At 52.0% G+C, this 14,596-nt stretch overlaps 1 protein-coding gene across 2 annotated transcripts in view; it reads left to right on the forward strand.

Moving 5' to 3' along the window:
* The first annotated feature begins 11,350 nt into the window (after positions 1–11,350).
* Positions 11,351–14,596, forward strand: part of NCAPG2 (non-SMC condensin II complex subunit G2) — an 84,548-nt gene continuing 81,302 nt past the window's right edge. The window contains exons 1-2 of one of the 2 annotated variants that reach the window (XM_033192921.1): positions 11,371–11,458; positions 14,050–14,149. The gene's annotated coding sequence lies outside the window, so the exon portion shown is untranslated. Of the gene's footprint in view, positions 11,459–14,049; positions 14,150–14,596 lie in introns of both variants that reach the window. The other variant, XM_033192920.1, reaches the window with a different exon arrangement.

Below are 14,596 nucleotides of genomic sequence, written 5' to 3' on the forward strand. Positions count from 1 at the left end.
ACCACAGCTGCATCCATGTCTTCTACCTGTGAGCCCAGGCCTGTGGGCAGGAAGGACTTGTAGGCCCACAGTGGAGGCCTCATCTGCACCCAGCATGCACACCTGGGCTCTGCAGTTCACAGAGCATGCAGTGGACGGCACCCCCGTCCAGGCCTGGCTCCTTCCATTTCCATAACCACGAGGGCACCACAGACCAGGCCGGGTGACGCCGCAGCCCCATGCCAGTGTCCACAGACCAGGCCGGGCGACGCCGCAGCCCCATGCCAGTGTCCACAGACCAGGCCGGGCGACGCCGCAGCCCCATGCCAGTGTCCACAGACCAGGCCGGGCGACGCCGCAGCCCCATGCCAGTGTCCACAGGCTTTCCCACAACAGGGACAGGGACCGGCGTCTGAACCTCACTTGGATCAGACACAGCAGAGGCTGGTCTCAGTTCCCAGTCTCTCATGAGAACCATCACACACACATCACATGCATGGACAACACAATATGCACACAACACACAACACATGTATTCTTACAGACATGACACACAACACAAACGATATATACACACCATGCATGCATAACACACAATACACACAACAAAATACCACACACATTCACACGCAACACAGAGCACACCACACAGGTGCACAACAGACAATATACACACAACAAACACACAATACACAATTCACATACCACACATTCAAAAAACAGCATATAACACAGCACACTGCCACACAAATACAAAACAATACAACATCATACCATATACACACAACACACAAGACACGACACAGACAACACAATATACATACAATGAGGACAGGACACACAACAGTATAACACACAACACAGTCCACACACATGCACACAGCACGTGCTCACAGCCTCCTGGAATCTAAACCTCACCGGAGTGGGGAGCACAGGCCGATGGCCTGGGTTCTGGATGACGGCGCTGCCTCGGGCTAACTCAGTCTAATGGAGAGAAGTGCATAGGATCGCACTTTATAGTTATTGTTAATAATATCTCAGGGTGCAAATCGGCAATTTCTGTGCTTGTTTTTATTTCCTGGATCCCATACCTCTCCTTGAGTTGACTTTTCTTCTTTAATAATTCTTTACAGAGAGTCTCTGGGTACTGATTCCCTTGGTCTTTTAAGGACTGAAAATATCTTTATTTGCCCTTTTCCTTGAATAACTAGTTGGCTGGTTATAAAATTCTGAGTTGGCAGTTACTTTTCTCCAGCACTTGCCTTCTGGTATTTACTGTTGATGATTGTTGTTTGTAATAATCTTCACACCCAATAATTATTAAATCATTCACACCTCTTTAAGCAATCTGTCTTTTCTGTCTGAAAGGTTTTAGGCTTTTAAAAATAGCTTAATGGGCCGGGCGCGGTGGCTCAAGCCTGTAATCCCAGCACTTTGGGAGGCCGAGACGGGCGGATCACGAGGTCAGGAGATCGAGACCATCCTGGCTAACACGGTGAAACCCCGTCTCTACTAAAAATACAAAAAACTAGCCGGGCGAGGTGGTGGGCGCCTGTAGTCCCAGCTACTCCAGAGGCTAAGGCAGGAGAATGGCGTAAACCCGGGAGGTGGAGCTTGCAGTGAGCTGAGATCCGGCCACTGCACTCCAGGCCGGGTGACAGAGCGAGACTCTGTCTCAAAAAAAAAAAAAAAAAATAGCTTAATGTTCTACAATTCCATTGTAACTTACATAGGTATGGATTTATCTTAATAAATTCTTATCATTGCTTAGTGTATACTATGAATCTTTTTTTTTTCTTTTTTTTTTTTGAGATGGAATCTCACTCTGTCACCAGGCTGGAGTTCAGTGGCATGATCTCACTGCAACCTGTCTCCTGGGTTCAAGCAATTCCCCTGCCTTAGCCTCCCAAGTAACTAGGACTACAGGCGTGTGCCACCACACCTGACTAACCTTTTTTTGTATTTTAGTAGAGACGGGGTTTCACCATGTTGGCCAGGATGGTCTCCATCTCCTGACCTTGTGATCCGCCCACCTTGGCCTCCCAAAGTGCTGGGATTACAGGTATGAGCCACCGCACCCAGTGTTTTTTTTTTTTTTTTTTTTTTTTAATTGAGACAGTTTCGCTCTTGTTGTCCAGGCTGGAGTGCAATGGTCAATCTCAGCTCACTGCAATCCCTGCCTCCTGGGTTCAAGCGATTCTCCTCCCTCAGTCTCCCAAGTAGCTGGGATTACAGACACATGCCACCACACTCGGCTCATTTTTTGTATTTTTAGTAGAGACAGGGTTTCACCATGTTGGCCAGGCTAGTCTTGACCTCCTGGCCTCAAGTGATCCACTCGCCTTGGCCTTCCAAAGTGCTGGGATTACAGGCGTGAGCCACCAAGCCTGGCCCCCTTCAGGCATTTTAAAGATTGACATTTTAGTTCGTTGGCCTGGACAGTCTTGGGTGTGCAGTGGCTGTGAAGACCCCTGCCTGCTGTGAGGTGGAGGCAGCAGCCAGAGCTCACTCCTCAGTGCAGCATCCAAGGAAGGACTTTCCTGGCTGGGAGTCATGCCTGTCACCCATGGCCGCCTGGCTGGGTCCCTCCCACCAGCACCTACCTGTGTCTTTCCATTGCCCCCAGGAATTTCTCAGAGTCACGTCACACTTGTTCTTAAAATACTTCAGAGAGATTCCACCACCCATTGAATAAACCCCAACTTACTGGTGTGAACCCCAGTGACAGTTTCTGTTTCCAGCTTGTTTCACCCCTTGCCAGTCTATGCTGGCGATCTATGCTGGCGATGCCCGCATTTGCCTGGCACTCACATGCCGCCCTCTGCCTGGCGGGCCCCTCTCCCTTCCAGCTTCAAGCCCCTGGCAGATTGAAACGTACACTCTGGCTACACGATGGAATCACTCTGTCCAGCCAGAGATTCTGACTTAACTGGTCTGGGGAGGGCTAGGCGTTTGGTTTTAAGAACTCGGTGAGGCCGGGCGCGGTGGCTCAAGCCTGTAATCCCAGCACTTTGGGAGGCCGAGACGGGCGGATCACGAGGTCAGGAGATCGAGACCATCCTGGCTAATACGGTGAAACCCCGTCTCTACTAAAAATACAAAAACTAGCCGGGCGAGGTGGCGGGCGCCTGTAGTCCCAGCTGCTTGGGAGGCTGAGGCAGGAGAATGGTGGAAACCCAGGAGGCGGAGCTTGCAGTGAGCTGAGATCTGGCCACCGCACTCCAGTCCGGGCGACAGAGCGAGACTCCGCCTCAAAAAAAAAAAAAAAAAAAGAACTCGGTGAGTTTAAGTTCTGTTCAGGGTTGACAGTGACTGTTCTCGAGTCTGTTTAGATACCACGACCCTTAGGAAGGCTTTATGACATCTTTCCGCCCTGTGGCACCACCCAGGACTCTGGCTCTGTCCCCGAGGCCAGACCCATGGATACGGGCGTGACTGTGTCCGGTGCCACCAGCACTGCACCCCCTCCCTCTCAGTTCACCAGGTCCCAATCCCCACCTTGGCTCCTCTCTATTCATACTCATGCTGGTGAATTTTTATTTATTTATTTTTAATAAAGTAATTTATTTTTTTGAGATGGAGTCTCTCTCTGTCACCCAGGCTGGAGTGTGATGGCATGATCTCGGCTCACTGCCACCTCCGCCTCCCAGGTTCAAGTGATTCTCCCGCCTCAGCCTCCCAAGTAGCTGGGATTACAGGTGCCCACCACCACACCCGGCTAATTTTTGTATTTTAGTAGAGACGGGGTTTTGCCATGTTGGCAAGGCTGGTCTCGAACTCCTGACCTCAGGTGATCCACCCACAGGCCTGAGCTACCATTCCTGGTCATGAATTTTTTTTTTTTTTTTTTGAGACAGAGTCTCGCTTTGTCGCCCAGGCTGGGGTGCACTGGCACGATCTTGGCTCACTGCAAGTTCTGCTTCCCAGGTTCATGCCATTCTCCTGCTCAGCCTCCCGAGTAGCTGGGACTACAGGCGCCCGCCACCATGGCTGGCTAATTTTTTTGTATTTTTGGTAAAGACGGGGTTTCACCATGTTAGCTGGGATAGTCTCGATCTCCTGACCTCATGATCCGCCCACCTCAGCCTCACAAAGTTCTGGGATTACAGGTGTGAGCCACCGCGCCCGGCGTGGATTTTTAATAACAGCTTTATTGAGATACAGTTTTATTTTTTTTTTTTTTTTTTTTTTTTTTTTTTGAGGCGGAGTCTCGCTCTGTCGCCCGGACTGGAGTGCAGTGGCCAGATCTCAGCTCACTGCAAGCTCCGCCTCCTGGGTTTCCGCCATTCTCCTGCCTCAGCCTCCAAGTAGCTGGGACTACAGGCGCCCGCCACCTCGCCCGGCTAGTTTTTTTTTGTATTTTAGTAGAGACGGGGTTTCACCATATTAGCCAGGATGGTCTCGATCTCCTGACCTCGTGATCCGCCCGTCTCGGCCTCCCAAAGTGCTGGGATTACAGGCTTGAGCCACCGCGCCCGGCCGAGATACAGTTTTATACCATAACATTTACCCTTTTAAACATACAATTGTGTGGTCTTAGTATACCGACAAGGTTGTGCAGCCATCACCACTATCTAATTTTAGATAATTTTTGTCACCCCAAAACCACAGCCATTAGTAGTCACTCCCCATCTGCTCTCCTCAGTCTCTGCTGCTTCCTGCCTCTGTGGATTTTAGAGTCATCTGGACACTCCATAGACACGGAGTCGTACAATCCGTGACCTCTGTGTCTGGCTTCTCTCCCCGAGCATGATGTTCGAAGGGCTGTCTGCTCTGCGGGCTGTCAGCACTTCATTCCTTCTGCAGCTGAGTCACGTTCTATTGTGGGGCTAGACCGCACTGCGTTCGTCCATTTGTCTGTTGATGGACACTTGGGTTGTGTCCACTTTCTCAGTCATGCTGTGAGCTTTAAGAGGACGGTGATTGTCCTGCGTTGACTCCTGGCTTGGGCAGGTGCTGAGGAGCTCCTCATCCCGCAGTCTGATTCTGTTTCAGGTTCTGCCTGGGGCAGGAACCTCAGCTTTATTGGTTTTATACTTGAGTCATTCACGTTTCCTCTTTTTACATGTTTTCTGAGATCAGTTTCTTCTAACCTGTGCATTACGATCACTTGGGAAGATTAAAAAATACGAATGCCCAGGGTATCCCCCGGTTGAATGGATTGATTGGATTGAGTTGGCCTGGAGGAAGCCTAGCCTTGAGTATTTTTAAAGCAGCTCAAGTAGTTTTCATGGGCAGCCATGGTGGAAAACGTTTGCCCTTGACGGTTTATCTGGTTCTCCTTTGAGTAACCACTAAGGAGATACCCCTGGGCTCACGCCCCATGCCAGAGCTCCGCATCCTGGACCCATGCTGCGTCTTCCCCGAGCACCCCAGGGGGATGGGGGCGGGCTGCTCACCTTCCTCTTCACCTTTGCCCCTGCAGTCTTCCCTCGGCTGCAACTGCAGGTTGTGTATGAAGATTCCTTTATCGAAACACCGAGGATCATGTCAAAGAGGAATTACAACCTAAGAGGGGGAAGAAAACCACTTTCTCTGAACAGGAGCTCCCACACAGTCCGGAGGGCCCTGGTCCACACAGGCCACCGCAGAGCCCGGCTGGCCCCACCACTGCCCTCCCCTCGCCGTCGGGCCACACAGGCCACCACAGAGCCCGGCTCGCCCTCCCACTCCCCTCCCGTCACTGTTGGGGACACCAGGTGGGGTGGTATCTGTCTCAGGACCCCCAGCTGTCACCCTCCACCCCTTCCCAAGCTCTCCCTAAGTGTGGCTGTGCCTCCTGGGTTAGCAGGAGGTGCTGCGGGGCTGCTGGCCCAGCACCCAGGCAGGGGCAATGTGGGTTCCCAGCTGCCGAGCACTTTCAAGTCTTCTGTAGTTACTGTACTTGTGGGATCAAACATCCACATCCACATTTCCCAGGTTCAAACGTTTAGAGACAATACAATACAAAAACCGCAAAAAGGAAAAAAAATTTTCTGCACCAGCTTCTGATGTGGTTGGCTGTGTCCACACCCACCGTCTCATCTTGAATTGTCATCCCCATAATTCCCACTATCCACATGTGTCAAGGGAGAGACCAGGTGGAGGTAAATGAATCATGGGAGTGGTTTCTTCCATGCTGTTCTCGTGATAGTGAGTGATTCTCACGAGATCTGATGGTTTTATGAGGTGCTCTTTCCCCTTTGCTCCCTGCACTTCTGTCTCCTGCCACCTTGTGAAGAAGGGTGTGTTTGCTTCCACTTCTGCCGTGATTGTAAGTTTCCCGAGGCCTCCCCAGCCATGCAGAACTGTGAGTCAATTAAACTTCTTTCCTTTATAAATTACCCAGCCTCAGGTATTTCTTTTTTCTTTTTTTCTTTCTTTCTTTCTTTTTTTTTTTCTGAGATGGAGTTTTGCTCTTGTTGCCCAGGCTGGAGTGCAGTGGCATGATCTCGGCTCACTGCAACCTCTGTCTCCCGGATTCAAGCGATGCTCCTGTCTCAGCCTCCCGAGTACCTGGGATTACAGGCGAGCACCACCGTGCCTGGGTAATTTTTGTATTTTTAGTAGAGACAGGGTTTCACCATGTTGGTCAGGATGGTCTCGAATTCCAGACCTCAGGTGATCCGCCCACCTCAGCCTCCCAACGTGTTGGGATTACAGGTGGAAGCCACTGTGCCTGGCCCCAGGTATTCCTTTATAGCAGTGTGAGAACAGACTAATATAGCTTCCTATGTGCCCAAGAGACTCCTCTCCTTCTTGGAGCCAGTGGCTCACTCTGCTGGGTCAGGCCCGGTGTGGCCCTGGAGACCCCTCCTCTGGGTCCCCGGCTGGTGTGACAGAGCCCTCATAGCTGCCCTGCACTGTGGGGTTTTGCCCAGATTGGCTTTTAAATGGTTATTTTAACTAGGACTCCATGAAGTTCCTAGTTAATGACTTCTTGTTGGTTTAGCTGATTTTCCATGTTGCAATTATTATAATTAAATTATAAATCTTGTATTTTCTTATATAGGCAGGGGAGGGGTTTCTGAGAAGCTGATAACAATGGTTTCCTTTGGAGCAGTGGGCTGTGTGTCCAGGGGGTGGCAGAAGACTCTTCTGTATACCTCTTCTTGCCATGTGAGTTTGAACCATGTGATTGTGTTACTTGTGCAATTCAAAATAAACTAAACTTTAAAAACCCTGTAAACCCTATGCTTGGCTCACTATGAAAGATATTATATTTTTGGCTGGGTGCAGTGGCTCACGACCGTAATCCCAGCACTCTGGGAGGCTGAGGTGGGCGGATCACGAGGTCAGGAGATTGAGACCATCCTGGCTAACACGGTGAAACCCCATCTCTACTAAACAAAATAAAATTATCCAGGCGTGGTGGTGGGTGTCTATAATCTCAGCATTTTGGGAGGCCGAGGCAGGCAGATCATGAGGCCAGGAGTTTGAGACCAGCTGGCCAACAGAGTGAAACCCCATCTCTACTTAAAATACAAAAATTAGCTGGGCGCGGTGGCTTACGCCTGTAATCCCAGCACTTGGTGAGGCCGAGGCAGACGAATCACAAGTTCAGGAGATCGAGACCATCCTGGCTAACACGGTGAAACCCTGTCTGTACTAAAAATACAAAAAAATTAGCCGGGTGCAGTGGCGGGCGCCTGTAGTCCCAGCTACTCGGGAGGCTGAGGCAGGAGAATGGCGTAAACCCAGGAGGCAGAGCTTGCAGTGAGCCGAGATCGCACCACTGCACTCCAGCCTGGGCCACAGAGTGAGACTCCGTCTCAAAAAAAAAAAAAAAAAAAGAAAGATATTATATTTTTATCAAAAATATTTTAGCCAAGTTTTATATACTTTGAAACTTAGTTTGATATTGCCTTGCCATGTGGTCCAACTTTAATTCTACAAACCTTTTCTCATTAACCACATTGTAAGGTTTTAAGAACACAGACGATCTCATGCCTCATTCCTTCATTTATTCAGAAAATATTTTCTTCAAGCATCTAAAATGTGCCAGGCCTTACGCCACGGATATAGGACTAAGGATGACGCAGTGCGTGACATGGAGGAGCTAATGAGGCCTGTGGTAGGGGCTAAGAGATTGCATTACAATGAGGGTTATGGGGTTCAGGAAATAAACTCCTACAAGGCAAAGCTTGAACTGAGTTCTGGAGGAGAGTGGTTTATTTGCTGGGGAAGCGCACATTCCCCGTGAGTGGTGATGGCAGCGGGAGACAGACAAGTTCCTAGGTGGGAAGGGCAGGTCCCTGGTGAAACTCCACTTTCAAGCCGGAGACAGCCTGAAGCTCCCGGGCCAGGACGCCGGTTCTGGGTGAAGTCAGAGATCCAGAGAGAACCTACTTGATGCCTTTCAGCCAATCAAGTGGTGCTTTTTCCAGGCCTGCCCATGGGCCAGTCAGCACACACTTCCTCCTGTCTATGGACCAATCAACATGTACTTTCTCCATTCTGAGCCTATACCTGCCTGTGGATAGCAGCTACCCACTTGGAGTCTCCACCCTACGGAGAGCTGTTTGGTCAGCTGTTCTCTGCCTTGCTCACCCTCCAGTTGTCTGCCTAACCTCATTCTTCCTGGACATGGGACAAGAACTTGGAACCTGCTGAATGGTGAGAGCAAAAGGAGCTGTCATACTTTCCTGGCCAGCTTGCCAAGTGGCAGGTGGGAGCCAAAGTGGCTGTAACAGGTTCCTGGCTAGCTCGCTGATCTGCGGGTGGTGACATGCTCCCGGACTGAGGGAGGGAAGAGTAGTGACCCTTCTAGAGGCCCAGGCCTTGGGTTTCCCCAAGCCAGAGCTATAATGCTATAGCCCTCCCACCCTCTGCTGGCACCCAATGGCTACCCCATGCCATGGGAAGCAGCGGTGGGGCCGGGTCAGCCGAGGAGTCGTGGACCAGTGTGGGGCGGCAGGACCAAAAGAGCTGTAACACAAATGAGCTGAAACACACCGCCCGAGAAACACGACCCCCCACTCGCCACGCTGGGGGTGATGAGAAGGACAGAAGAGCTGTGGCTCTTCTGGGAGCCCAGACCTTGGGGCTCCCTGAGCCAGGGCTGTGACACACTGTAACCCCCTTTGGGTCTCTGTGGTTCTCTGAGCTTTCGGGTGCCACCACGTTCTCCTTGTCCAGATGCTGGTGCCCACAGTGGAAGCCATTTGTGGCACCAGCCTCACATGGAGCCGGCAGCTGTGCAGGCACCTGGAGCTGCCTACCCCACCACCGCAGCAGCATAGCTGGGTGTGCGCAGTGGTTGGACCTCATGCTCGCTTGCTCACATACCCCTTGCTGCTCTGCACCTGGCTCACCCTTGGCAGGCGTGGGATCTGGGTTGGTAGTGCAAGCCGAGTGAAACCTGCTGGGCCGAGTGGGCCCGAGCAAAACTCTATTAGAGGCGCCGCTGGCCATGGAGGTTTCTAGCTGGTGAAGCGATACCGAAAGAATCCTATGACATTAGCTGCTGCATGGGCATGTGCGTTGGGGGCACAGTCCGCGCTCCTGCTGCCCTGCTCCCACGTGCCTCTGAGCACTGCACTACACAGACATTTAGGCCTCATAATAACTCCCTAGAGGAGGCTTAGCTCTGCACTATACAGACATTTAGGCCTCATAACAACCGCCTAGAGGAGGCTCAGTACTTAAGTAGGTCCCGTCTGATAGATGAGGAAACTGAGGCTCAGTCGTCCATGGCCTGTCGAAGGTCACCAGCTAGTGAGCACAGAACCAGGTTAGCCCAAGTGGTACAGCTTCAGAGCTCACATGTGTAACTTGTTACGTTATTCCTATTCAGGAAGCAGAACCACCAGGAACAGATGGCTGATTGGAGGAGGGACCAGCATAAGGAAAGGGGCAGGATTCAGGGTTGGGAGGGGAAATTGATTTCCGTTTTGGATGCATGTTAGCACCCGCATGGGAATAGGCAGTGAGCTATTGAAAATTCTGGAGTTCAGAAATAACCGTGTCTTGCAAATCCAGATGCAGAGGTCACCGCTCAAAGGTGGCAGTTTGCACCTTGGATATGAAGGAAATTGCTAAGAAGAAAGCAGTGAGAAGAAGGTGGGGGCACCAAAATTCAAGAAACGGCGGGGGAGATGTCTGTGTATGGAGGGAAGAGGAAGTCAGAGGTGGCTGGAGCTCCAGGATGAAATAGGCGATGTTAGATATCGGCCACCTGGTGACAAGGGTCTGAGACTCAGCATGCTCTGAGTGGGTCTTCTCCCTCCCCTCTGCAGCCTGCCTTGCTTCACTGTTGCAAGCTTCCTAGTAAACCACTCTTCTCCCTGCTATAATTTTATATTGCTTGTTGAAACGATATTCCAACAAGTAATATAAATATTTTTGATACACTAGGCTAAATAAAACATTTAAAAATTAATGTCACCTATTTATTTTTATTTTTCTAATGTGGTCACTAGAAATTTACAATTGCACTGTGGCTCCCATGATGTTCCTATTGGGTGGTGCTGTGCTCTCACAGTGCAACGACTTCAATCTCGCCGAGACCTCTGGTTTGAGTTCAGCCAGGAAAACAGATACCACTCTAGACATCTCAAGCATGAAAGAACATAGCACCAGGGAAGGCCAAATCCTCACGAAGGGATGCAGAGCTCAGTGGTAAAGAGCACCGTTTTCTAAGAATTTGCTTTCAACAAAAATTGGGAACGCCCAATGAAGTTATTCGCTGACACAAATTAAAAGAGATTGATAGATCAGTATGTGCCTTTGGCATTTAGGTCCAAAGAACTGAATGACATTGCTACTCCTCCTTCACACGGGTGCCTTCGAGTGTCCCTGCTAAGGCCTCTCCCTCTCCACCCTATGGGCAGCCTACCTGCTGGGGGGGGGGGGGGTGGGAGTTCTGCGGGGGAAGCACCTGCCCAGGGCGCACCTACTGGGTGCAGGCTGCGAACCACCCGGACAGGTGCCCCCTTGGCAGGGAGGGCGGTCGCGGAAGCCGGCCAGGCCGGGGTGGGGTCCTCCCGGGGATCCAGACACGGCCCTGCGGCCTCTCCCCGCCCCAAACCTTTCCTTCCTCTCCCCGTCTCTCCCTTCCTCTCCCCGTCTCTCCCTTCCTCTCCTTCCTCCTTCCCCCAACACCGCCGGCTCCCAGCGCCCCGCCCTCTCCTGGACCGCGCACTCCCTCCGCGGAGGCCCCAGGACGCGCACGGGCTCGCAGTGGACGTCGGCGCGCGCACAGCGCATGGGTTCCCCAGCTGTGGCGCCACGCGTGCGCGTTCTGTGGTGCCCGGTAGGCACTGGGCTAAGCGCCCAAGAGGCGGGGCATAGAGAGGAGGAAGACCGGCGGGCATGTGGGCGGGGCATGACCTGGAGGCGGGGCGGAGCGGGCGTGTGGGTGGGGCCCGAGGATCGCGGGGCCCCAGCTCTCGCGAGAGCGGCGCTCGGTGACGACCGGGAGGGCGGGGCCCGTCTGGGGCGCCGGCGGGTGCGTTTGAATCTGGTCCGAGCGCGGGAAACGGCGGGTCCCCGAGCCCAGGTGAGAGCTGCGGTGCGGAGCCGGGATTGGGTTCGGAGCAGGGGCTGGGAGGTAGCAGGGATCGGGCGGAAGCCCCTCCTCGGCTGGTCGGGGTCCCGGCCTCCACTCCCCTAAGTAGGCTGCCGACCAGCGCGCGGGCAGTGCTGCGTCTGACGGGACCGGACGGAACAGGCGACCCCGGGCCATCCCCCTACCCAGCTCAGCGACGCCCGTCCTTCCTGTCCGTGTCGGAGGAAAATCCCAGCCCCGGGCGTGGGCACTGCCCTCAGAGAGCGACCCCTCAGCCCCGGGGCACTGCCCACAGCGACCCCTCAGTCCTGGGTGTCGGTACTGCCCTCAGAGAGTGTCCCCTCCGTCCTGGGCATGGGCACTGTCCTCAGAGAGAGTCCCCTCAGCCCCGGGCGCGGGCACTGCCCTCAGAGTGTCCCCTCAGTCCTGGGCATGGACACTGCCCTCAGAGAGCGACCCCCTCAGTCCTGGGCATGGACACTGCCCTCAGAGAGCGACCCCCTCAGTCCTGGGCATGGACACTGCCCTCAGTGTCCCCTCAGTCCTGGGCATGGACACTGCCCTCAGAGAGCGACCCCCTCAGTCCTGGGCATGGACACTGCCCTCAGTGTCCCCTCAGCCCTGGGCATGGGCACTGCCCTCAGAGAGCGACCCCCTCAGTCCTTGGCATGGGCACTGCTCTCAGAGTGTCCCCTCAGCCCTGGGCCTGGGCACTGCCCTCAGAGAGCCACCCCCTCAGTCCTGGGCATGGGCAGTGCCCTCAGCGACCCCCTCAGTCCTGGGCATGGGCACTGCCCTCAGAGTCCCCTCAGCCCCGGGCGCGGGCACTGCCCTCAGAGAGCCACCCCCTCAGTCCTGGGCATGGGCAGTGCCCTCAGCGACCCCCTCAGTCCTGGGCATGGGCACTGCCCTCAGAGAGAGTCCCCTCAGCCCCGGGCGCGGGCACTGCCCTCAGAGAGCCACCCCCTTAGTCCTGGGCATGGGCAGTGCCCTCAGCGACCCCCTCAGTCCTGGGCATGGGCACTGCCCTCAGAGAGTGTCCCCTTAGGGAGAGTCCCCCTGAGCCCTGGATGTAGGCAGTTCCCTCAGAGAGTATCTCCCCAGCCGTGGACATGGGCATTGTCCTCAGAGACATCAGTCTCCTGAACTCTTTTTGCTGGTTTGATGACTCTTGTTGTGTCCTTGAGGAAGGAGTTTGAGGACGGAGTGGAGAGTCACGGGTGGTGACAAGGTTACAGGGATTTCTTCTTTTTAATGCTCATCTTGATTCAGTACCAGACCTCCTGTGCGAAGAGTAGCCTGCTCTTTGGACTGATAACTGGGTGGTGGGATGACTCCTTACCTTGAAAGTAGCATTCTGGCTGCAGGGCTGAGATCTTATGCACATATGCTACAAGAAACCTGGAATATTGCCACTTTGGGAGATAGACTGAAAAATTAACCATTAAAAAATTACCGTCACTAATATAAGAGGGAAAATGGGAAATATAGGAATAAGTTTGGTAGTCTGGAGGAAGTATATTACTGTAGGTTGGACTAAAATGCCAAAGAGGTACCCTTGGAAATAGAGCAAACAAGAAAAGTGACCAGAACTATGAAAAAGTGGAGAGTGTTCACAGACTTGCCAGGTGAAGATGTATGATTCCATGTGTTTGCTGCACCTTATTGGATGATTTTTCTAAAATCATGAATTTGTCCTAGCCACTATTCGTTATGCTTGTTGCTGGCCACTCTCCCTTCCCTCCCCATTTTCTTTGTCAGTAAAAAGTGTGCCAGTCATGCTTCGTTTAAAGAGGGAGAAACGTTGTCGTTAGGCAAGTTCATCATTGCATGAACATCACCTAGAGGGTGTAGCCTACCGCTCCTAGAATGTTACTATACTGTAGGCAACTGTAACACAATGGTAAGTATTTGCATCACTAAACATATCTAAGTATAGAAAAGGCACAGTAAAAATATGGCATTATAATCTTATGGGACCACGGTCATATATGTGGTCTGTTGTTGGCTGAAATGTTATGTGGTCCATGACTGTGGTTCATAGTTCAGCCATTTGAGTTGAGGAATGAGATGACCAGACTTCACTGTTAACTTATTTGGGGAGTCATTAAACTGAGGTTATTTTCTGCTTTGTTCAATTTAGACATTAAAATCTAGTATTGTATGTTTAAGATGACTCTCTATCCCCATAATTATTGGCAGTAATTTTCCATATTGCTCTATTTATAATGGTGCAGGTGGTTTTCATTTATTTTTAAAGTCAGGGGGCTCCTACTGCAAATATGTTCCATCATTTGCTATTACCTCATCTTTAGGTTGATGTCTTTTTAGTAGGGCACCAATAGCACCAGGTGTTGTGAATGTGAAATAGAATTTCCTGGAAAAACACAGACAGGATGGAAGGTATACAAAGTCCCCTGAGCTCTCATTATCCCGAAGGGGTGGGAGGAGAGTGCTGTGGTTACGCATTTCTAAAGGACAGTCTAACAAGATCCCAGGTGACCTCCCGGGGCCACTGTTCTCCATCTCACTTTGAATAACAAGATGACACTAACAGTGGGATTTTTTTTTTTCTGATGGAGGAATGGCCTTTAGAAAGGGAGCGTCTTCAGAATCTGCAGCTGGGATCAGATTGTTCTTTTGTTGAACCAACTCGATCTGCCAAGCCAGCATCTTGCTAAGGTACTAAAAAGGGAGAGATGGTGGTAAGCTTCCTAAGGCTATTTGGATTTCTCCCTCCTTAGTTGGTAATTTTATTAACAGTTGTTGATAAAATATCATTAATATCATGTTATTAACATCCCCAGTAAATAGGTAAATTGTTTTTCAGATATTATAACTTGTTTTATGTTAGAATATTTTTATAGGCCGGGCGCGGTGGCTCAAGCCTGTAATCCCAGCACTTTGGGAGGCCGAGGCGGGCGGATCACAAGGTCAGGAGATCGAGACCATCCTGGCTAACACAGTGAAACCCCGTCTCTACTAAAAAGTACAAAAAACTAGCCGGGCAAGGTAGTGGGCGCCTATAGTCCCAGCTACTCGGGAGGCTGAGGCAGGAGAATGGCGTGAACCCGGGAGGCGGAGCTTGCAGTGAGCTGAGATCCGGCCACTGCACTCCAGCTTGGGCAA

This window comes from Trachypithecus francoisi, unplaced genomic scaffold, assembly GCF_009764315.1.
Source record: "Trachypithecus francoisi isolate TF-2019V2 unplaced genomic scaffold, Tfra_2.0 Lachesis_group4, whole genome shotgun sequence".
Lineage (NCBI taxonomy): Eukaryota > Metazoa > Chordata > Mammalia > Primates > Cercopithecidae > Trachypithecus > Trachypithecus francoisi.